This window comes from Mesoplodon bidens, assembly GCF_964165515.1.
Source record: "Mesoplodon bidens genome assembly, chromosome: 3".
NCBI classification, from domain to species: Eukaryota; Metazoa; Chordata; class Mammalia; order Artiodactyla; family Ziphiidae; genus Mesoplodon; species Mesoplodon bidens.
This window is the reverse complement of record NC_138178.1, coordinates 83874037-83899446: the sequence shown is the minus strand read 5'-3', so window position 1 is coordinate 83899446 and position 25410 is coordinate 83874037. Positions and strand designations below refer to the sequence as shown.

Genomic DNA, 25410 nt, shown 5'->3' with positions numbered 1-25410 from the left:
TTAAAATTGGCTGATATTTACTGAGTTTTGACTATATGCCATAATCTGTGCTGGCTGATTTTTATATCTTGCGTGAGCCTCTCCACCTATCCCTTTTTTAAAAGGGATTTTGCCTCTAAAGTCCCTTACTTGTTGTATTGGATGGGGTTCATCTCAAGAATCAGAATAGATAATTCATGTTCCACAGGGACGTGGTTTATGTGATTAAAGACACTGGATAGGCCATCTTGGCAAGACTGTCTCAGTCCAGTGCTAGAACCTGAAGCCCCCAGGCAAGTGGTCAGGAAGGGGAGATCACAAGCAGGCTGGAACCCCATGTGAATAAGCTAGAATCCCATAAGGATGAACTGAATTCCACATCTGTACTTATTGCCTCTGACCTTGGTGATAAGGATATCCTGCAGGAGCCAGAGCCCTTCCTCATGGAGCTGGACAAACATATCCCTGGCCCAGGAGTCAGAGACAGGGAAGGAAAATTCAGGGGGAGAAGAGAGCAATGACAAGACCAGCTGCTGCTTCACATCAAAGAGGTGAGTCAGCTGATCAGCAACAACCTCTGTGCTACAAAATAGCTGCCGCTTCCCTTCTGTCTTGCAACTCTCCCTAGAGACTCTTTCTTGGAGCCCATGCTAACAGGAAACACACAAGAAAAAGGAATTCTGGGAAATGTAGTTCTCAGCGGGCACAGAGCCGGCACACCTGTTCTAAGATGTGCACAAGGTGGGGTGGTTCAGTGTTCGAGGCAGGGAGAGGGGGTTGACCTGCAGTAGGAGGGGTTGCTCTGCAGCACTCAGAGGGGAGTTAAGGTAAACTAAACCTCAGTGACCACGTTAAACCTTCCACTACTACAACAGGAGCTTCGTGTCGTAGGACCCGCTTTCCTGATGTATTCTGCTAAATTTTGCGTGAAATGGGGCAGCGTGTCCTACACTTGAATAGTTAGCAGGGAAGCATGGAGTCCTGGCCTACTCACACTAAAAGGTCTTTCATTCATCCAGCAACTATTTGTTGGCTCTGGTGGTGTTGTTCTGTTCCTTCTGCTTCTCAGGGGACCATCCAAGTTTACATGGAGGAACAGCTGAATCTTCTGGTGTCCCAGCTGTAAGCAGCTAATTGTCACCAACGCCTTACCCCACCAGGCCCGTGTCTGGCAGGCTGTTTGCCTCTACCAGATGGGCACCTGCCCTGTCATGGTATCTTCCCTCAGCCAAGCAGACACTTGGCTGTGGGAAATGTCTTCCTGAGCAGATGTGCTCTCAGGTAAAGAACATAAGAGGGCCAGCCCAGCTCTCATCCAACTTGGTGCTCAGGCGATGTGCTCTTTGGGAATCTGTCACCATGCACCCTGCAGGGTGAGGGGAAGGAACTCTGTCTCAGCTGGTGGGAAAGTATGTGAGTGGGCAGTTGCTGACATTCCCTGTCCATCTTTGCTGGGATAGGCGACCTGGAGGCACCTTTGAAATCAAGAACAGAGACTAAACGGCCTGGCGGGCGTCCAGAGGGTCCCTGAAGATGCATGCAGGGACGCTTGAATCGCAGAGCCTATTACACGGCCCAGGAGGCCCATCGGTGAGCTGGGCCTTGGGGGCCCAGGTGGCTCCGAGCACCTTGAGCAGGATTACAGGCCCTGCCAACACGCCTGGAGCTCGGAGTGCTGACATGGGTATGTTCCCTGGGAATTTCTTGCCATTTTTCATCTTTGTTCTTTGATCTTTGCTTAATGGAAAAGCAAGCTTTGCGTGCTCACTGGAGGGTCTGGCGTTCCAGGCTGGGAAGTGGAGCTCAGGCAGGCAAACCTGAAAGCAGCGCTGAACTGGTCCGGGGCTGCAAATTAGTATATTCTACTTTGCTGGCAGGCTTTATTGATTGGCCCAGGGTGGGTGATGATTTTCCAGGCATTTTACATAAATAAATCTAGATAATGGTATCTAATATCTCACTCTCTGTCCCTGTCACAGAGAAAGGTAGGGGGGCATTCTTAGAAGTTCAGACATATGCTTCAGTTGCTGACAAATAAGCTGAATCTTGGTGCCTGGGAAGAGGGAGCTCCAGACGCAGGTGGGGCTCTTGGGAGGCAAAGGTGTCATCTTTTTAAAAAAAGGCAATTTCCTCTTCTGAGAGGATTTAGTTATTCTATGCATTACCTCTAAACTAATCAGTTGCGGCCCTGAGCACCGAGAGTTTGCATTGATCACCAGTGGGGACATTGTAGAGAATGAGTTCTTTTAGGGGACCTTGGATGGAGATGCTCTTCTAGTTCATTCCAGACAGCTCTTGTGAAGTCAAAGATGACCTGGCTTAAGGGTTTTACAGATCCTGGCCTTGTAGACCCTTTGCTGCTTCTGAGCAAGCCCACCTCTCCACCAACCAAAGACATTTCAATCCCTCAAGATCCAGTAAGTCAGATCTACTCTAAAAAGGGGTGTGTGTGTGTGTGTGTGTGTGTGTGTCTGTGTGTGTGATAAATTGACCTTTCCTTTCCCTGGTGAGCAAGGAGTTTAGGACTTGGCTGTTTGGCATGGTGTTTTTAAGACCTGTGGAAGTATGCTCAAAAAGGAACACAGTGCGATGTACTCAGAGAGATGCACCTGAGTGTATTTGCCTTCTCCTGCCAGCCCTGGAGATCATGATACGGGATGTATTTTTAAAATGTGTTTTCTGAGCCCACCCCAGCAGAGGGCTTTGGCTGAAAAGCCCTTGACTGTGGATCCGGTATGAGTTCCCTGTCTGCTGTGTGTCCTTCACTCTACTTTTCTCTGTGATTTAGACTTTATCTGCTCTTTCTGATGTTTGTCCTTTGCCCTTCCCCCATTGCTCACACTTCTAGAGGCCAGAAGTCCAAACCAAGGTGTCTTCAGGATTGCTTCCTTCAGAACCTGGGAGGGAGGGATCTGTTCCAGGTCTCTCTCCTTGGCCTGTAGGTGGCCTCCGTGTGTCTCTTCACATTATGTCTTTGTGTCCAAATTTCCTCTTGTTATAAAGACACCAGTCATAATAGGTTTATTTCAACCCTCATGACCTCATTTTAACAAGATGGCCTCCATAAAGATCTCATGTCCCAATAGGGTCATATTCTGAGATAATGTCAACATATGAATTTTTTTGGTGGGGGGAACACAATTCAGCCTGTAACACAGACCACGATTAGCTATCATCCCCCATCCTTTAGAGAAGGGGAGTGGGGCCCCAGAGATCTTTGAGGTAGCCTGGTTAATCAGTGGGGCCCTGGGAATGGACCTCAGGTTCCTGCTACCCTTGCAGGTACCAGGCTTCATCAGAATCCAGATGTGTGAAGGAGCTCCGAGGGCCCGGAGTGAGTGTACTCCAAACGGGTGTAGAGTTGGTGTCAGTGTCCACGTGTCAAGCTCAGCTCTCAAGTTTTAAAACCTCTCTGTTTTAAGAGGACACATTACTCAGATTGAACTGAGGCTTCTCCCTTCTTTCTTGTCTGCTCCGAGGGCAATAATGGTACTGACAGTCACGGTTACAACTACCACTACCACCTACATCTGCTGAGCGCCATGTACTTCTGCAAGCCTGTTCTATGCTTTACCAATTTCCATCCTTACCACCACCCCATGAAGTAGATTCAGGTTTAGAAGCCCTTCTGAAAGCCCCTGGGGCCAGATGTATTTTAGAATTCAGAGCTCTGCAGACTTGAGAAAAGCAACTACAGTGCTTGTCTTGTGTATGACATAACAGCCCTTGTGGGTTCAGGGGCAGCATTTGAAATCAGACAGCAAAACATATAAATATTCACACAAAACTGGGTCAATGAGGATAAGCCATAACCTCTGATCCATTCAAGTCAGATTCTGCTGCTGTTGAGTTTGGAAAAACTTTCAGTTTTTTGCGATTCTTTAATTTCAGGTGTGTGGCTAAGGGATCACGAGCCTGTTGCTATTTTGGTCCCTGTTCCCAGATGAGAAGGTGAAGTTGCCCACCTGCCTGCAGAGGTGAGCTGGCCTCGGCACTCAGCAGGAGAGGACTGATGGCACGGCTCTGTGTAGAAGAATCTGGGTGCTAGTTCTGGGCCCCAGTGACTCATTCTGTGCCTCCAGGGCACATTGTTCACCCTCCCCGTAGCTCAGTTCCCAGTTTTGCTCTGATATGTCCACCTTGTGGCATTGCAGTGAGAATAAAACAGACTTAAGAGGGGACAGGAAGGGGTCTGGGTTTTGTGGGGCTTGAAGCTTGCGAGACTGTGAAGGCACTCTTAAAGAAAAAGGACATAAAACAACAGACATAAAATTAGACACAGAGTAGATTTTTCTTTAGGATGAGAAATCACAACAGATTACACATTTTAAAAAGCTGCCAGATAAACTGGAGGTGGGAGTGTGTGAGAGGGAGCTCTCTGTGCTTTCTGTTCAATTTTTCTGTGGACCTAAAACCAAAAAAAAAAAAAGAAAAAAAAAGGTCTATTAATTAAAAAAACAAAAGCTGCCAAATAGTTCAGACATCACACAATCTAGAAAGGGAACATGATATATTTTTTAAATCAATTATCTGCCCACTCTTTATCCTACTTTTCTTCCCTACAAGTTTTGGGCTGTGGATTCTTTGATTTCCTTTTCACATGACAATGATTTTCTAATATATTTATAGAGAGCCTTTAAAAATCAAATGTAAAGATGATGCAGTCTTCCTTCTAGTGTGGTCGATCAAGCTGGCTTTTTATAACTGAAAGCTTAGAAACGTTCCTCTCGGCTTTGCAACTGTTTATTGGTAACATGGTAAATTTTTAGGATGGTTGACCAATTTGAGATACCTTTGCCAAGTTTCTTCCAAATCTGTGCCTTTCTTTAGGCAGGAGGATAGTGTCGTGTGCCCACTGCAGGTGAGGGTTTCAAGAAGCCTGGGGTGTTAAGGGATGGGGGGTCAGTTGCACACTGTCTGGTTCTCACAGTAATGGTGATGCCGTGTGCCTCCCCACTGTAGGGTCAGCCCTGCTTTGGCCTCTAGAACAATCTTTAAGTAGGAGGATTTTTAGCAGCCTCGTCTTCCTGAAGCACTGGCTCTCATTTGGGTTCTAGACCCACTCCTGTTCTGCCGGCTGGGCCTCTGTTTGAATTGGGTACGTAACATTGCCTAACATCCCAGCCTTCTAAGAAGGCAGGCCAGTCTGGCTACTAAACCCTCCCTCTCTATAGCCTCCACCTGGACACCCTCTTTGTGAAGGGTGCTGTGAGCTGCCTGCCTGAATTTCTGAGTATGTTTCTCTCCCTCATATATGAACTCCTTGATGGCAGAGGTAGGGTTTTTGTGATTACATGTTTGTGACCCCATCAACCAGAATAATATCTGGCATAAAATTGGTACTTGGAAAATGTAAAGGAATGAATGAATGAATGAATGAATGAGACATGGAGGGCCAGGCCAGCTTTATTGCCAAAGAGCATTTAGGAGCTCTTAGAGCAATAGGCATAGATGCTTCTGAGCTTGACGGGGAGGATTTGAGGGCTGAGCATGGGGTATGTGGATATCCCTGTATTTTGCTAGAGCTGCTGTAACAAAGTACCACAAACTGGGTGGCTTATGGAAAAGAAATGGATTGTTTCACAGTTCTGGAAGGTAGATTGATTTACAATGTTTACAATGTTACAATGTTTACATTGATTTACAATGTTTTGTTAATTTCTCCTGTACAGCAAAGTGATTGAGTTATACATATATATACATTCTTTTTAAAAAATATCCTTTTCCATTATGGTTTATCATAGGTCATTTGGGATTAGGACCCACCCTAATGACCTCATCTTAACTTGGTTAATTCTGCAAAGACCATATTTCTAAATAAGGTCATATACTGAGTTTTACTGGGGCTTATAATTTTGATACATCATTTTTTTAAGGGGAAACAATTTAACCCACAACAAGCCCCACAAGCTCTCACTTGGGTGTTTTGGACATTTCCATGACTTTCAGGGGATGAAGTGGGGAAGGGATGTTCTCAAGGACAGGACAGTAAAGATCCTGGATGGAGTTTCTCAGGATTAGCTGGAACATAGGTTAGTGCTTGTTCAATAATGGAAGAAAGAAAAAGAGAGCGAAAGAATGAATGAACACATTCTGCGGTGTACCATCCTATGGAGATATCATTGTGACTTCCTCCTGGACACACAGTATCATGAACTTGCCTGGACAGATGGTTTCTGGATGCTTTGGATATGCTGCTGCCAGGTTGAACTCTGGATGCCTACAACTGGGAACCAGATAGACCTGTGTTCAAATCCTGGCTCCACTATTTTCCCATTGTAGGATGTAGGTCAAGTTACCTCATCTCCAAGAACCTCCGATTTCCCATGTTGAGATGAGAATGGTGATAGTAATCTTATAGAATTGTTTAGCATTAAATATGATCATATACATGATACATGTAGCTTAGAGTGGGCAGAAAGGAAATGCCTGGTAATGAGGAGAAGTCTACTGTTATTGTCATATGTGGCTCTGTCTGTCTCTTCCATGGCTGCCCTCCTCTAGCTTGTTAATCTGGTTCTGGTTCCTTCCACACTGCCCCTTTCTTCTAGCTGGAGTTGATCAGGCTACGCCTGGCTATTCCCAGAAATAAGGTGATCAGATGCCCAGTCCCAAGTTAGGCAGGAAGCCTGACTTCTGGGCCAGATCTTCAATTAAGTGCCTCTATGGGGACTTCCCCGGTGGTTCAGTGGTTAAGACTTTGCCTTCCAATGCAGGGGGTGCAGGTTCGATCCCTGGTCAGGGAGCTAAGATCCCACAGGCCTCATGGCCAAAAAATCAAAACATAAAACAGAAGCACTATTGTAACAAATTCAATAAAGACTTTAAAAATGGTTCACATCAAAAAAAATCTTAAAAGAAAAGTGCCTCTGTGGACTAAACTGTGCATTCTCTCTGTGCCCTGAGTGTCTTCATTTGTGAAATAAAATGTTGTTGGTCTAGTCCTCTCTATGACCCTATCAGTACCTAATTCATGTCCTTACAAATGCGGATGAGAACGGTTATGGGTGAGTATTTTTCTGCTGTAGGACAATATTTTTACTTGTTCTTGTTACTGGCATAAGCATGGTGTTAAGACCTGTGGCATGAACAGCGATATAAGAACTCTTGGATTACAGCATAACCCAGAGGAAAGGGAACGCAGTGTCTCAGACCCGACTGTGTTTCGTGCACTGTGCTCTATGCTTTGTGTACAGTATCATATCACACACACACCACAGCCTCTAAGGAAGGAGCAGGGCAGGAAACTGAGGTCTATGGAAGTTACGTGACTTGCTGGAGGTCTCAGTGCTGGCAGGTAGGAAGGCCAGAATTGGAACCTAGGATGCCTGACAGTCAGGGACCTCTGGAAAGGCAGCTGGACCCAGAAGAACTGAGAACAGCGAACAGCCACGTGTCCGCGCCCCCCACCCTCCCCCCGTCCCAGTCCCCGCACAGGCGCACAGGGGTGGGAGCTGCCTTGGGCTTGAGCAGTGGTCTGTTCAAATAAGTTCTTATGAAAGCAACAGGCCTTGACTAAAGAACCAGACTCTCCGGTCGGCCAAGCTCCTCTGCATGAGAAAACAGGCTTTTAAGAGGATAATGAACTCAGCCTCTAAGGCAAGTGAGCAGGCAGCTGGTGGAAAATATTCCTGTGCAGATTTAGCCTTAGCTTCAAGGCCCCTTGCAGCCTGCTTCTGCTGGCAAGGAAATGGCCTCACACTGAGGAGGAAATATCCGCCTTCCTTCAACCCTAAACCCTGGGAGTCATTCTGGCCATCCAGCGAGGTTCCCAGGCCATTTTCCTTTAAGTATTTACACTAAGCAAGCGCTTTTTGCTCATGAACACTTTTTCTCTCAAAAGGATCTTAAAATGGGACTCAACTCCTTTTCAGTCAAAGTTCAGTTAAGAAAATAAAGGCCAACTATTTCCATATTGCAAAGTGAGATGGTAGTGGACTGACAAAGGATGTGGTAGGAAACTAACTGGTTTTGGAGCCTTAAACCCACACCCACTGGAGAGCATCAAAAGGGGCATAAAGTCAGGACATGAGAAGTTGGAAAGGTGGGAAGGGAGGTGATTGGAAGTTGGAGCATTGGAGCTGGGCAGTGACTTTTATCCTTGATGGCAGAGGCTCAGGGGATACTTTCTGATCCCAAATCTATTGAGAGGGATGCTAGTGGGAATTCTCAAAGATCTCAGCATGCATCCCCTGGTTCTTGAAAACTACAGTGGACTGACATCTATCTCAAATTTGGGAATCTACAGAGCGAAAGGCTGTGGCTGGAGCTGTCAGCAGGTGGCTCAGTGAACAGAAGGCTGCTTTGGGGAAGTGATTCTACCCCCACTGACTGAGGGCAAATACGAGTTATTTCCTGTGTGGATCAGGGAGAGAGAGAAAAAATTGATAAGGGGCAGTCACCCAGAGGAGTGAGAAGAAAATGCTGAAGTTGTACCATGGTATGCCCAGGAGTCGAGGGAGAAATTGTAAGTGATTAGCCAGAAGAGATACATTTGTCTGCATCAAGGGCACTGTAGCAACTCTAAACAAGACCCTTCTAATAATAATTCATACATGTATAGATCTTACTAAGGGCCGAGTGTTCTTATCACTAGTTTAGTCCTCCATAACTCTATGAAGCCTATTTTCATCTTTATTTTCCAGATGAAGAAACTGAAGCACAGAGAGGTCAAGTGACTTGCCCAAGGTCACACAGGTAAAAGTGGCAGAGCTGGGATTCAAATCCAGGCAGTCTAGCTCAAGAGTTTACACTTTTAATCAATACACTGACGCTGAATCTTCTAGTAGCAATGAAGCCATTACATAGTTCTGTTGGAGGAAACTGTTCAGTTTCTCTGCCAGAACTCCATGACGGAAGCTGGGATCCTGGGTGAGCTCATCCTGGCTGCCCTCTACTCCCCAAGTCCCCGACTCGCCCTTCACTTGGCAACACCTCCCACCTTCTCTCAACATGTTTCCCTAAAGGGCTGCGCTGGGGACGCGGTCATCTCTCCTCTTGGCCCCCAGCCAACTCTAACCTCTGGGGCCTGCGGAACTCAGCACAATCTCCAGATGCTTCCTTGTGGCCCCTGCACCTACACAAGTCCAGTCTCAGTAAGAGCCCCTGGGAATTCTAGCTCCCTAACAGAGAAGCTACGGGTTCAAGTGTAATGCTTTTTGGTGCTAAAGTCAGGGGAGACTCGTAGCACTTTTCTATCAACTTTATCTCCTCTTCCATTGGCTCTGAGCCCTCAGTAGCCTGAGGCAGGAGACAGCTCTGATGTAGGGGGAAAATGCCGTACCTGGAGTGGGATGATCTGGGAGGGTCCTGAGCTCTGTACCTGGTACTCAGGTGCAGGCAGATATGTCTCCCTGCACCCGCCCCCCGCCCCATGCCATGTGATGTCTGCTGGAGGTCCTCGGATAAGAGAAGTCCTTAATGAAAGTGTTTTTCAGACGACATAAAAATCTAAAAAAATGCATATATATAGTATATAGATAAAAATGTGTAAACATCTGCCTTCATATAAAGATTTATATTTATTTGTATACATGTCTATGTGTATATATATATTTATGTGTGTATATACATTCATATAACTATTTCTATATCTATCTCTATAGCTATCTTTTTTCTCTCTCCCTTCACCCCCCCACCATTTGCAAGATGAAACAGAGAATTTAAAGTCACGGGTGGTCCCTGAAGTTGTAATGCAACCTCTTATGAATGTGTGAGAAAACTGAGACTCAGAGATGCTAAGTGATTTACCCAACATCACACAGCCAGGCACTAGCAAGGCTGGCACTGGTCCAGGTGTCCTGTCTCCTCCCAGTGCACTGCTCCTCCCCCCTCGCCAGCTGCTTCTGTTTCCCAAGCGCTGAGTATGTTCTTGGCAAGGTACTAGGCACTTCGCCAGTGCTGCCTCAGCCAGCCTCTGTTATTTTTTTTATTCCTCTTTTTATTTTTATAAATTTAAAAAATTTTATGTTGGAGTATAGTTGATCTACAATGTTGTGTTAGTTTCAGGTGTACAACAAAGAGGTTTAGTTATACATATATATGTATCTACTCTTTTTCAAATTCTTTTCCCATTTCAGTTATTACAGAATACTCAGCAGAGTTCCCTGTGCTATACAGTAGGTCCTTGTTGGTTATCTATTTTAAATATAGCAGTGTGTGCATGTCAATCTTACACTCCCAATCTCTCCCTTCCCCCCCACTCTTCCACCCTGGTAACCATAAGTTGGTGCTCTAAGTCTGTGAGTCTGTTTCTGTTTTGTAAATAAGTTCATTTGTATCATTTTTTTTAGATTCCGCATATAAGCGATATCATATGATATTTGTCTTTTCCGTCTGACTTACTTCACTTAGTACGATAATCTCCAGGTCCATGCATGTTGCTGCACATGACATTATTTCATTCTTTTCAATGAGTCAGCCTCTGTGTTAAGAGGAGGATACCGAAGGGCACAATGGTTAAGGAACCTAGAAATACAATGGTCTGTGATAGAGCTTCCAGGTCTTTCTAATTCTAAAGCCTGAGTGCTTCACAGGACACACAGGCCTCCACCTCGTGTGCCAGCTCCAGTTGACTGGAAGTGGCTGCATGGAGTGCTTGGGGGCTGGGATCTTTCGAATGTGGCCTTTAGTCTCTGGGACCCTGGTCTGTATCCTGTTCACCCCACTCCTTGCAGGGAGCCATTTGGAATTCTCAGCTGAAAGGCTGCTTTTCCGAGCCCTTGCTGCTTGGTGGGCTCTGAACTCCAACTTTACTCCTTTGAAGCCCTTAAGATGCCTACATTTTGTTCAGCCTTTCCCCTACCAGTCACTGCACTGGAATTGGCAAATGCTGCAGTGGGAGAAGGGCTCTCAAATGATGGCTCACCCTGCACTTCTCTTCACTGTGGGCTCTTGGTCCCTCAAGTCCCTGCTTCCTTGGCAGCTCTCTGATGCCTTCAAACAGGTATTTTAAATATCTTTTATTCCTCCAGTTGTTTTAGTAGGAAGGTCATTCTGCCACATGCTAATCCACTTTTACCAGAACTCCCCTACATTAAGATGTGGAGAAACCAAACCTGGAATTTTGATGCTAATTGAGTCATTTGAGAAATTGGCCTCCTCCCAGTGACTCTTCCCTGAACTAGGCTGTACCTCTGAAACCTCTCTACCTTTCAGCTAAGTTACACTGACACTTCCGTGGTGGAGCTCGGGACAGCTAGCATTCTCTTTACATGAAAGACAATGGAGACAATTTCTCTGGTGTTGGGGCGTCTAGCCAGCAAAGTTGGGTGAGTGTTACAATGCAGTCTCCAGGCAGAGCTGGCCATCTCAGAGAGTAATTGCTTCCCCTTCTATCACGAAGCTTTACATCCCTGGTTCACAGCCAGGTGCCCAATGGCCACAGCGATGCTCACATGAAGCCTGTTAAGTCCACTTGGGCACAGTTGACCAGGCAGGTAAATCTGACGTTGGTAAATATCTGCCCCCATCATTCCCCATCACTGTCACCCTGTGAAATCTTCTGAGAAACATACCATGCAAGAGGGGCTGCTGCTAGCTGTGGGCTGTGCTTCTATTTCTCAAACAGTTGGCTCTAAAAGGTCAGATTAAGTAATGTTGTATAAAAGGAATGAAATGGTGACAAAAATGGACCCGTTTGCAAAGTGCTTGTACAGTATTTATGGCCCAGATACACCATTTAATGCTGTATTTGGAGAATGATTGATGCTTTGGTGACCCGCAATGCTTTGCTTTGCAGGAGCTGGTGACACATAGAGAGGGCACACCCTTGTATTTGGGAGGGGCAGGATAGCCTTCTTCTGTGGGTGGCCAAGGGCAAAAGCCTCCTGGACTGTAGCCCTCACTTGTTTTTCTTGTGAATTTGCATCTTTGTATTTTTGCAGCTTCCTTTCCTTTCCTTCCAGCCCATGAGACATCCTTAGCGCAGCCACTAAAGCAGAAAATCGGAGGAAGACAGATGTTGTCCGGGTGTGGTGAGGCTTTCCGGGCGTGGTGAGACTTGACGGGGCACAGATCACAGCTATGTCAATGACAAACAGGAGAAAGACCATGGTCATTGTAAAGTCAGACCTCTCTGGGTCGAAGCCCAGCTCTGTGACTTTCTTGTCCTTGGCCTGTCACTTAACCTTAACAATTTATATTTGTTAATCTTGATATTAGAACATTTAAACATATCAAACTACATAAAAATATGACAAACAATATAAAATAGAAAGAAATTTGTTGACAACTTATTTCCAAAACATCACTATTTCTTAGATTGCAGTTAAGCAAGAAGACAGCTTCCACAGCTCTTCAGAAAACATGTAGTGTTCTTAGTGGAGTGTTATCAACAAAAATCAGCACAGTCCCACACAATAATGTCTTCAATTTATTATCTTTTCCACAGTGCAAGACTTTCACAAACCATAAATCCTTTGCAGTTATTGAGTCTATAAACAAGTGCCTGAATTCCCACATCCCCCCAGTTTAGTATATGCTTGTGAATGTTTTAAGTCTCTCCTTCATCGTCTGTTAAAGGAGGGCAATCGTGCCGACGCAGCAGCTTTGCTTTGAGAAGGAAATGAGAGACTGTCCATGAAGAGTGACACATCCACATTCCAGCTTCTCAATTTCTCCAGCTTCCAATCATCACCAGCCTTTTATCACATGGCATCTTAGCCAACCCTGCCTTGCTTACGCCCTGCACCTTGTCACCACCAGAAAAAGCACCTCATCAGAAATCTTAGTTCTGAACGTCCCAGTCTCCAGCCCTTCCACTTGCTCAGGACCCTGTTCTCCCACTGAATCCGGACCTCCTGTCCATGTGGTCTCTGTCCTGGAGGAGGGCAACAAAGTGGACTTCCTACTCCCATGCCTGTCCCCCTACCCTCTTCTCCCCAAAGCAGATAGAGTGATGTCCTCAAAATTTTAAAACCCATCATGTCCTTCCTCTGCTTAAAGCCTTTCAGTGACTTCCTAAGTGGTACCCAATCAACCAAACAGCTAACCCGTAAATGCTGATGAGCACCTACTTTGCGCCAGCTGCCATGTTGCGTGATCTCAGTGCAAAGGATACGTGCAGAGCCTGCTGTCAGCTCCTCCTTGTACCATGATGGAAAATTGCCCACTATGTGTCTGGAACTATCTTGTTGCATCTTTACCATGAAGCAGATCGTTGTCTTCATTTCTCAGGGGATGGAACTGATCCTCAGAGAGGTTAAAGGACTTGCCCAAGATCACACAGCTGGTGTGTGATCACACCAGGAGCTCCCAGCCTGCCTGCTTCTGCCATGCTGTCTTGCTTGGGTAGCTCTAGGGCCATGGCTTAGCCCCATCACTTACTCATGAAGCCACCACCATTAACCATAATAAACCCTGTGGTGTAACACAGGGCATTAAGACCTTGAAGTCACCCCACCTCCAACACAACCCCTTTGTAGAAAATCTTAGACTATTTCCCAGGCAAAAATCTATATTCTGTGTTCTCTCATTGTCTTGTCTCTTGCCAGTACCCTTACTCCAGACTTTCGGTCTTATGGTCTCTTGCTTCTCACGGTCACCAACAATTCTGCATCCAACCATCCTGTGACATAGATGAGATCTGATTATCATCACCATTTTGGATGAAGAAGACAATCAGGCTCAGAGAGTTTAATTTACTTGCTGGTGCCCAGATAGTGAACAAGACTTTGACTAGAACAAGGCTTTGATCTCAGAACTTCTGCTCAAAGGATTCCATCCCATTATTCCTTGTGGCCATGTCACTGCCATTTCTGCCGGTGGAATTCTGCAGCAGGAAGGGCCAATAGGCTTCATCTAGTGTGTGCTGATGCTGGTTGATTTCAGCAGTTTCTTGCACCTCTGTGTTGGGAAAGACTCTGAGGCTACATTTAGACTCACCCAGAATGAGTGTCCTGGTTAATTAGGCATGTCTGCTAAGTGTGGGGTCACGTATTGGCTGTTCCCAAAATTCTATGTCATCTCTCATGTAACATAATGTGGCGGCATCTACCACAGCTCCTGGGATGGAGTTGAAGCTCAGAAAATGTAGAATATTAGTTGATATACAGGGTTGTTTCCAGGGAAATGAGTAGTGGAAAATACTCATTCCTTTAAAATACCAGCCTCTGCTCTCTCTTGTGTTAGATGGGGTTCAGGAAATAGAAACAGCGGACTAGGGGGTCGAGCACAGTAGGTGAGGTGGTGTAATGCAAAGAATTGGGACTTCGGGGCTGGCATCCCTGGGTTTGAAGTCCCTCTCTGTCATGTGGTAGCTGTGTGACCTTCAGCAAGTCACTCAAATATTATAAACTTCAGTTGTGGAGGCGGTAATGGTACTTATCAAATAAGGTTGTTGAGTGGATTAAATGAGATGATGTATATAAAAGTGACACATACAAAGTGTCCCATAGCCATATGGATATACAGAAAGTGTTCCTGACATATAGGAAGTGTTCCACAGTTGTGAACTAGTAATAGTATGGAGCATGAAATTCATAGCACAGTTCCTGGCACACAAAAGGCACTTGGAAAATTTTTTCTTTCCTCCTGCTGCAAGGAACCAGGCAGAATGTTCTTCATCTTTTGCCCCAGATCCTCCATCTGCAAAACAGAATCTGCTTCCTTCATGTTCAGGTCTTGGGGTGCCATGGAGATGTCTGTAAAGCTTACAGTCACCCAGATGACAAAAGCAAAGAAAAGATCTGGTCTCTTCTCAAATCATGACCTGCTTCTTCCATTGGAAAGATGCTTACACATGGCCCCTGTCGGGAGAGGCAGTGAGAGGCTGCATCCTGGGCTCTGGGGTTATTCGCAACAGTTGTAGAAGGACCACCAGCATCCACTTTCAGAGTACTCTGCCGATGCTAAGCACCTCTTGGTCCTGCCCTGCATTCTCGCCTTTTGCTGATCAACTTGCAGTCAACTCAGGAATGTGCTCTGAGCAGAAGAGAAAGTCTAGGCGAGGTGGATGGGGCATTAAGAAAGACGGTTAATTTGCTGGATGCAGAGTCTTTCAGAAAGTGTCTGGAGAGTTTGAAAAATTTTAGACCGATGGACTAAAATAGATACCTAAAAGACTGCTTAGCACTGAAGACAGTGCTAAACTAGCCTTCCCCATTTGAAGCAAAAGCTAGCCTTCCCCACTTGAAGGTGCTCATAATTATTTCCCTGGATTGTTCTAGATTTCTGTGTTTGGGGCTCTTATTTGGAACTAAAGTTGTTTTGAGAAGTTTGGGACTTAGTGGTGAAAAACACAGGTTTACCCACCCATTCAGACGTGGGTTCAAATCATGACGCTGTTACTGTCTTGCCTCAGAACAATTAATTTACTCTTCTCTCTTCTACCCTGTAAAGTGGGATCATGACACTTCCTTAGAGCTTATTTGTGAGAAGAAAATAAAATAAATGAGTGAATGGAAAGCATGTATCACAGAGCACAACCCGGAGTAGGTGATGGAGCCTGTCACTGACATTACTGACTGACCAGATTTTCGGGGTAGAGGGGGAAGAACTCTTGTTTAGGACTCAGAACATTCAGTTCTTCTGCAGGCTGAACAAGCTCAGAAGTCCCCAACCTCCCCAAACCCTGTGGAGATAATAATATCACTTTGCCTACCTTACCAAGTTGTGAAAATCAACAAAGTAATGGAAGAGAAAGGCATGGTTAACTGTAAAGCATTATCCAAGTGGAAGGTGACTTTTTGGGGGGGTTTAGTGAGGTATAATTCACATGCAATAAAGTCCATGCTTTTAAACTGTACAGTTAGATAAGTTATGATAAATGCCTTCAGTGGGGTAGCCATGACCATTGTCAAGGTATAGAACCGTTCCATCACTCCAGAAAAATTCCCTCTTACTCCTTTGCAGTAAATCCCCTTCCCCAATACCCAACCCTTGGCAACTACTGAGCGGCTTTCTGTCCCTGCAGTTTTGTCTCTTGTAGAATGTTATATAAATGGAATCACATGGTGTATAGTCTTCTGTCTGGCTTCTTTTATTTAGCATAATGATTTTGAGATTCACCCACATGCTTGTGTGTACAGGTAGTCTCTTCTTTTTATTATTGAACGATATGGCATTGTATGGTGCTAGAAACGGAACTGTGTCCTCCCTAAATTCATACGTTGAAGGTCTAAGCCCCACAGTATGATAGAAGGTGGAGATGGAGTCACTGGGAGATAATTAGGTTTACATGAGACCATGGGGGTAGAGCTCTCATGATGGGATTAGTGCCCTTATAAGAAGGGACACCAGAGAGCTCTCTCTCTCCATGTCTCAGCTACATGTGGACATGGTGAGAAGGTGGCCATCTGCCAGGCAGGAAGAAAGCTCTCACCAGGACCCAACCATGCTGACACCCTGCTCTCAAACTCCTAGCCTCCTGAACTGTGAGAAAATAAATTTCCATCTTTTAAGCCACGCAGTCTGTGAATTGAGTTATGGGAGCCCGAGCTGATGAAGACATATGGATAGAATTTTTTAAAAAAGAAATTATGGAATATTTCAAATATTTACATTTCTCATATTAATTCCTTTAACACATACCAAAACATTTGATTATAAATATACTGTTCACAAGATCATCACAAGATTAAACATTATGAATTCAGAGCACTGAATTTGTAAGACATAAAATTTCAAGTGCTGCCATTGCCTTGACATCTCTGAGCCTCACAGGGCCCCAGATACCTCACCAGATGTGCCCCTCACACAGTGGGAAAAGGGTCCTCACACAGCTAATTCCCCTACCAGTGGCATCAGCTTTGCCGCACAGGGTCCTTACTTCCCTACCAACCCAAGGAGTTATTCAGCAAACCAACACATCCTCCCACTGGAACCAGCGGTCACATCACTATCTTGTCACTACAAAGCCTGCCTCTCACAGCTCCTGGTTGTTCACTCTGTTCCTGAGTGCAGTCCCCATGTGGCCCTGCAAGGTGCTGTGTCCTCCGCCCCCTGGGCTGTGAGTGTATGTAATTAATAAACTTCTGCCAATCTCATCGGTCCAGTGTAGGGCGTTGTACTGGGTGGGCCAAAAAGTTCGTTCAGTAACAACTTATGGAAAACCCGAACAAACTTTTTGACCAAACCAATATATTTACTTAGGGCTGGGGATCCCTCCTTCACTAATGAGGTGAATGGGAGGTGATCAAAACAAGCACATAGTAGATTTTGTGGTTTGGTAACAGGATTTGAAGGTTAACATCCTCACTGGGCATCTCTCTTCAATCCTTTACTGTGGTTCAGTGAGGCTGTGCTGGCTCCCACTTGCAGATAAGGTTAAAAGGCTTAATGTGTGGCCTTATGAATAGGAACTCTCCAAAATATACAAAAAGTTCATGCAGCACAATATCAAAAAACAAACCATGCAATCAAAAAATGGGCGGAAGACCTTAATAGACATTTCTCCAAAGAAGACATACAGATGGCTGGTAGGCACGTGAAAAGCTGCTCAACATCACTAATCATTAGAGAAATGCAAATCAAAACTACAATGAAGTATCACCTCACACCGGTCAGAATGGCCATCATCAAACATCTACAAACAATACATGCTGGAGAGGGTTTGGAGAAAAGGGACCCTCCTACACTGTTGGTGGGAATGTAAATTGGTACAACCATTCTGGAGAACAGTATAGAGGTTCCTTAAATAACTAAATATAGAACTACCATATGATCCAGCAATCCCACTCCTGGGCATATACCCTGAGAAAACCATAATTCAAAACCATACAAGCACCCCAACATTCACTGCAGCACTATTTACAATAGCCAAAACACGGAAACAAGCTAAACGCCCATCGACAGAGAACGGAATAAAGAAGATGTGGTACATATACACAATGGAATTTTATTCAGCCACAAAAAAAAGAATGAAATAATGCCATCTGCAGCAACATGGATGGACCTAGAGATTATCATACTAAGTGAAGTAAGTCAGAGAAAAACAAATATCATATGATAGCACTCATATGTGGAGTCTAATTTAAAAATGATACAAATGAGTTTATTTACAAAACAGAAACCAACTCACAGATCTTGAAATCAAACTTATGGTTACCAAAGGGGAAGCATGGGGGGGAGGGATAAATTAGGAGACTGGGATTAACATATACACAATACTACATATAAAATAGATAACTAACTAATAAGGACCTACTGTATAGCACAGGGAACTCTACTCAATATTCTGTAATAACCTATATGGGAAAAGAATCTGAAAAATAATGGATCTATATAGGTATGATATATATATATAACTGATTCACTTTGCTATACATCTGAAACTAACACAACATTGTTAGTCAACTATACTCCAATAAAAAATTTTTTTAATTGTTTCCTGCTGGAACAAGGCTTTATATCCCTTTAGAACAAATCTCTCCAACTCCTAATAAATATCTCAGAAGCTAAGTGGTCTTTCCTACGACTTCCTTCCCATTTTCTTTGCAGGTTCATAAAGTGATTTTGCTTTATTTACTCCAGTGAGTCATTAGCATAAGGATCAAAATGACAACCGGTAACAAACAACTAGAGAGAAGAAGACACATTTTATTTGTTGTTGCATCTCTAGCATCCAGCACATAGACTAGAGCTCTGGAATTGGCTGGTTTTGGTTTTGTGGCTTTTCGAATGATATAACACGCATTTACTATCTGAGGTGAGGGAATATGACACGCAGATTATTTTATTTTAAGGAGAGAGATTTTTCTAGACCTTCCAGTTTAGGTGGGTTATGACTGAAAAACTAACTAGGAACCCTCTCCCCTCCTCTTTTTTTTTTTTTTTTTTTTTTTTTTTTTTTTTTTTTTTGCTGTACGCGGGCCTCTCACTGCTGTGGCCTCTCCCGTTGCGGAGCACAGGCTCCGGACACACAGGCTCCGCGGCCATGGCTCGCGGGCCCAGCCGCTCCGCGGCATGTGGGATCTTCCGGGATAGGGGCACGAACCCGTGTCCCCTGCATCGGCAGGCGGACTCTCAACCACTGCGCCACCAGGGAAGCCCTCCCCTCCTCTTGAATCCATTAAAAATAAGCGGGGAAACACTGTTAAAAAGAAAAATTAATTGCAATGGAGCAGGACCCAGTGGGGACCTCCCCATGGCCCCTGCCTCTTGTTTGTAGAAAACCTTTAGCCTCCTAGGCTTTCCCCCAGTTCCAAAGAGCAAATGTAATTAGGGAAGTGGGAAAAAAAGGAACATAGTGAAGCAAGACAAAATAATAATAGTTTAGCCATAAAACAAAGTCAAGGACCTTTAGTTCCTCCTCAAGGGCTATAGATAATATTCTAAGCCATATATACCCTTGAGCTGTTTTGCAGACACTGAAAATCCCACCAGGTGGAAGAAGTTAACTGCATGCTGACCACAAGCCCACAGACCTCAGACCGGTTGGAACCTGATGGTTGATGTTGATTCCCAAAACACCACCCTGTTACCTCACTGCCAACCAATCCAGAAGGATGTACACAGGCTCATCTGGCACATTACATCCTCACCCCTAATGTTGCCTTTAAAAACCCTTCCCTGAAAGCTATCGGACAGTTTGGGTCTATTGAGCCTGAGCCGTCTGTTCTCCTTGCTTGGCGCCACGTTGGGCACCTTGGAATAAACGCCACACTTTCCTTCATCACAACCTGGTGTCAGTAGATTATCTTTGCTGTGCATTGGGCAAGTGGACCCAAGTTTGCTTTGGTAACAAAATCAATAACAAACTCCTATGCTCAACATCACTAATTATTAGAGAAATACAAATCAAAACTACAATGAGGTATCACCTCACGCCGGTCAGAATGGCCATCATCAAAAAATCTACAAACAATAAATGCTGGAGACGGTATGGAGAAAAGGGAACCCTCCTGCACTGTTGGTGGGAATGTAATTGATACAGCCACTATAGAGAACAGTATGGAGGTTCCTTAAAAAACTAAAAACAGAAATACCATGTGACCCAGCAATCCCACTACTGGGCATATACCCCGAGAAAACCATAATTCAAAAGGACACATGTACCCCAGTGTTCATTGCAGCACTCTTTACAATAGCCAGGACATGGAAACAACCTAAGTGTCCAATGACAGAAGAATGGATAAAGAAGAAGTGGTACATATATACAATGGAATATTACTTAGCCATGAAAAGGAATGAAATTGGGTCATTTGTAGAGATGTGGATGGACCTAGAGTCTGTTATACAGAGTAAAGTAAGCCAGAAAGAGAAAAGCAAATATCATATATTAATGCATATACGTGGAATCTAGAAAAAATGGTACAGATGAACCTATTTGCAGGGTAGGAACAGAGACACAGATGTAGAGAATGGACATGTGGACACAGGAAGGAAGGGGAGGGTGGGATGAACTGGGAGATCAGGATTGACGTATATACACTACCATGTGTGAAATAGCTAGCTAGTGGGAACATGCTATAAAGCACAGGAGGCTCAGCTCAGTGCTCTGTGATGACCTAGGTGGGTGGGATGGGGGTCGGGGCGAGGGAGGCCCAAGAGGGAGAGGATATAGGTATACATATAGCTGATTCACCTCATTGTACAGCAGAAACTAACATAACATTGTAAAGCAATTATACTCTAATAAAAAATTTTAAAAATTAAAACAATAAAAACCTCTTGCAGGGGGGCAGGAAGGAACATACAGGTTGCATTATAGGTTCTCCATAAAACCTAGCCTAGAACTGGAAAAATATTAGAATATTTCAATATTCTTCTTAAAATTGATAGTTAATTTATGTGCCAACTTGGCTAGATTATGATCCCAGCTGTTTGGTCAAACACAAGTTAGATGTTTCCATGAAGGTATTTAAATAAATATATATATATATATTTAAATACAGTTTTGTATCCTGCTTTTATAAACATCACATTTGGAGCACTTTACCATACCATTAAGTATTCTTCGAGGAAATGATTTTATTTATTTATTTATTTATTTGGTTGCACCAGGTCTTAGTTGCAGCAGGTGGGCTCCTTAGTTGAGGAACGCAGGCCCTTTAGTTGTGGCATGCAAACTCTTAGTTACGGTGTGCATGGGGGATCTAGTTGCCTGACCAGGGATCGAAGCCAGGCCCCCTGCATTGGGAGCACAGAGTCTTAACCACTGCGCCACCAGGGAAGTCCCCTCTGTGAAGGTGTATTTAAATGTGATTAGTATTTAAATCAGTAACTTTGAATAAAGCTGATTACCCTCCATAATGTCCATGAGCCTCATCCAATCAGTTGAAGGTCTTAAGAGCAAAGACTGAGGTTCCCCAAAGTGGAATGAACTCTTTTCAAGACTGAAGCATAGAAACCCTGCCTGAGTTTCCAGACTATTGTCCTGGGGCTTCAGACTCAAGACTGCAACATCAACTCTTCCCTGAATTTACAGCCTGCAGGCCCACCCTGCAGATTTCAGACCTGTTGACAGAGATAGATAGATAGATGATAGATGATAGATAGATAGATAGATAGATAGATAGATAGATAGGTAACCTCATACTGTTTTTATTTCCCCTCTGGAGAACACTGACTAATAATTTTACTATATCTCCAGCAGCAGGGCTATAGTTATGTTTCACTATATCCTGGCAACAGGGATATAGTCATGTTTATAATTATAGTAAAATGTATTGTGGTAATCATCTCATAAGTCAAATCATTATGCTGTACACCTTAAAATTATACAGTGCTGCATGTCCATTATATCTCAATAAAACTGGAAGGAACAAAAAAGAATTTCGATTCGGGAGACACAGATTCACGTAAAACTGAGTGTTCCGAGAGAGAGTCAGGGGGCTTATAAAGACAAAAAGCCACAGGCTGACAAAAATTGCCTGATGAGAATTATGACTGACTCTGATACGAGTCCGGAAATACTTGTCCTTAAGGGATCACAAGTTATTTTAGGGTAGGGTCCAAGAAGTATCTTGAGTTTCTGGCAGATGTTCTGGATGACTTCATTAGGACAATAAATGGTCAAAAGGTCAGATTCCATCCAGGCTGAGACGTGCATATGTCACACCCCTTAATGGCCTCCCAGCTCCACTTTAGAGAGCCCTCTTTAGGGAGCATTACCGACTCCATTTTTATTTTCCTTTCACAAAAGGCAGTATGAAATTTGTCCCTGACTTCTGCTGAAGTGAACAACTGTACAATACCATACAAAGCGAAGAAACTTCGTATTCTATTACAAGTTAATCACTGAGGGGATGTTGCCTACAAGCTTAAATTATACACAATGGCCCATCTCTGGGAACCCTGCCTCCCAGGTAATGAGCATTAAGCTAAAGTACCTTTGTTTAGCTCCCAGGAAGCATGCTGACCAGGCCCACCTGTGAATGACTGCAGGGAGGAAAAAGAGGAAAACAGTAACACCTCCCCTCAGGAGGCTGATGGGAACCAGGAAGTGTTTGACTTTACTCCCTCCCCTTTCAGTATAAAAGAAGCCTGAATTCTAACTCGGGCTAGATGGTTCTTTGGGACATGAGTCTCCCATCTTCTCAGCCTGCCAGCTTTGCAAATAAGGTCGCTATTCCTTGCTCCAACAACTCGTCTCTCAATTTATTGGCCGGTCCTGCAGCGAGCAGTATGACTAACACAGTGACCCCACCTCAGCTTGAAGCCATTCAGGTGAGCTTCAACTCACTGGCTAGTATTGTATGGATAACAGAGTTTGCCATAGATTCCTTCCTTGCAGGCGAAGCAAAGTCTGTGCCACTTGTAAATTAGCATCGCTACCTGTACTAAGGTATGTGCTGTCGGGGAGAAAAAAAACCTTCCTCTATCCTTCTAGGTTCGTCTGACTGGTCTCAGGATAAAATTGATGTGAGACAGATTAACAGCAGAAAAACAAAAAAAAGCTTACTAACATGTTTACTTCCTGTATACATGGGAGAGACCCAGGAAAACTGAGTAACTCACCAGAATGGCTAAAAACCTCCCCTTAAATACCATCTTCAGCTAAAGACAAAAGAGGATGTTATGGGTAGTGGTTTGGGACTACAAAGTGAAGGAAGGCAATTCACATGGAGATGGAAAAGCAAATGTTTGGAACTCCCTGTAAAAATCTGGAGTGCTCTTTACCGCACCTAGCCCATATTCCTTCTAGGTGTCTCTGGTGATGGCGGTCTTCTCGGACCGGGCCCTTTATCTAAACTCTTCAACAGTTAAGGGGGTGGTAAAAAGAAAGACTTCCTGAGTCTTCCACTTCTTAAAATTATTCAGCCTAAAATAATTCTCGTGCCAAAGAGACACGTTTAGGGGTGACAAATTTTGCTTCCTTACAGTGCCTTGGGCCAGATAGCAAAGGTTAATATGGAAACACAAGGAGGAAGCCACCTGCCTTCCCAAGGTCGTCCCTAATGCTTTGGGGGACTCAGCTAGATGCCTGAACCTGAGATTTGGGGGAGTTCAGCTGAGACCAACTTCTTTTGCTAAGTCAGGGTCCTGCTGATCGTAGCTCTGATTAAGTGTTGGCTAAGACAAACCCAAAGGATTTGGTGCCCACCAATTTCAAGTTTAGTTGGACTGGTTACAGTGGCCGATGTTGGGGCTAAAGCTCCTTCCGGAATGAGGGGTGGAATTGTGGGGAAGCAAAATTTCCTGGGATTCCTCAGCGATCTTGTAAAAAGCCCTGGCCCTCTGAGACTCTTTGTGCAGTGTGAGATTCACATCTACAGCCATTTGTCTAGTTAATTGCTCTGATCTGAAAGGATTCATAAAGTCTTATCCCCCCAGGAGGACCAAATAGTTACAGCTCTGAGTAGGTCCCCGAAGGTGCACCATCTCCCTAGGAATTCACATTTCAAGGAGGAATGAGGACCAGAAACTTGGAGACTCCGGGTCTGGCCCCTGGAGAGATTTCATCACTGGCAAAGCCCATTAGCTGTTCCCAGGAAATAAAAATAGAATCTGGGTAATAAAATAACGTCTAACCTTTTTTGCCTTTGTGCTTAGTCTGTTTTCACTGGCTTACAGGGGGCTTCGTTCAGAGGCCTCGCATCCAGCACTTCAGACCCGAGTTCCGGGTGTGAAATATCTGCGCCAATGCTCCAGCTGGGGGTGGGAGGTCCGACCGTATGCAGGAACGCTGCACACGACACCCCCAATCAAGATGGCGGTGGCGGGCCATGTGGGCACTGCGATGGGGAGCAGCTGCGCCTGCGCCTGCTCCTGCGCCTGCCCCGCGAGAACTCCACCCCCTCCCCTGCTGAGGGGATCCCTGTGAAGCAGCCACGCCCACGGCCTCTTGAGCGGGAGCTTGTGCCTCTGCATTCTTTGATCAAAGAAAGAGTAAAGCTTTCTTTTGCTTCTGAACCCAACTCATTCTACTGGTGGGGGCGACACTGGGCAGAAGGACCCTTGTTGGGATGGGTAACAGTTTTACTTACATACCAAAGGCCAGAGTGAGGAGGAGATGCTTCCCAGGAGAGAAGGACGGCTAACTCCCGCCCCTTCACAAGCAGCAGGGAAAACCAGTTTCCTCCCGCCCTTCACCTGCTGACTTAGAACAACTGACCTGTTCTCACCGTGTTGCCCCAGGTGCAGGCCTGGGCGGGGGGGGGGGAGGGGGGAGGGCTGTGTATTTACTGTGAGATATTAATAAGAACTCTGTCTGCGATCACAATACGCTGTGGGTGCATTCAGGATGAAATTAAAGAGTATTAAAAGCCCAGCCAAAAGGAGAGAGTGTCTCAAAGAGGTCAGTTATACTGAATGCCAAGAGGAATGAGAAATTCAGTTAGACAAGGACTGGAAAGGTGTCACTTTGATTTAGCGATGTGGAAGTCATCGGTGACTTCGGAGTAGTTTTGAGAGAATGCGGGAAGGAGAAGACAGCCTAGAGCGGGTGGGGATACAGGCAAATCTTTCAAGAAGTTTGTCGTGAGAAATGAGATTGCCTGGTACACATGAGAGGGAAAAAACAGGGTGAAAAGTTTACAGAGAGAGGAGATTTGAAATCGACCTTGTGAAGAAAGAAGATGCAAATTAGCTAAATAAAAGTAGTAGAATAACTTTCTTCAGCAGCACGTAGATGCCTGGGTGAAGGTAAGGGGGGAGAATGATAAGCAATCTCTTATGAAGTTCTGCCAACTAAGTACACTGAAAGGACAGAAGAAAAGGGAATAAAGGATGTAAGTAAGAGTCGCTAACATTTTAGCTCTTGGAATTGTTGGGAAGGAAAACACTTCCTCTACCCTCTTACGTTCATTAATTGGGAATCTGCAAATTAAATTGACAAAAGCAGATTACCATGAGAAAAAAACATTTAACTGTGGATGACTACATGCAGGGGTTCACAAAGAAACGTGATTTGAAGGGCTGGCTACAACTGGGGGCTTATATACTACTTAAGTGACAGGGAGTAGGAGAAAGGCATCTTCTGAAAAACATGACTTCTTGGTGGGGGGAGGGAAGGGCACTTATGGGAGAACAAATGACATTTAGGAAAGA

General features: G+C 44.7%; 1 long non-coding RNA gene across 1 annotated transcript in view; it reads right to left on the bottom strand.

The window, feature by feature from the left end:
• Positions 1-11764: 11764 nt before the first annotated feature.
• LOC308614833 overlaps positions 11765-25410 on the bottom strand; it is a 103729-nt gene continuing 90083 nt past the window's right edge. The window contains exon 3 of the long non-coding RNA XR_014015442.1: positions 11765-12001. This is a non-coding gene — a long non-coding RNA (uncharacterized lncRNA). The remainder of the gene's footprint in view (positions 12002-25410) is intronic.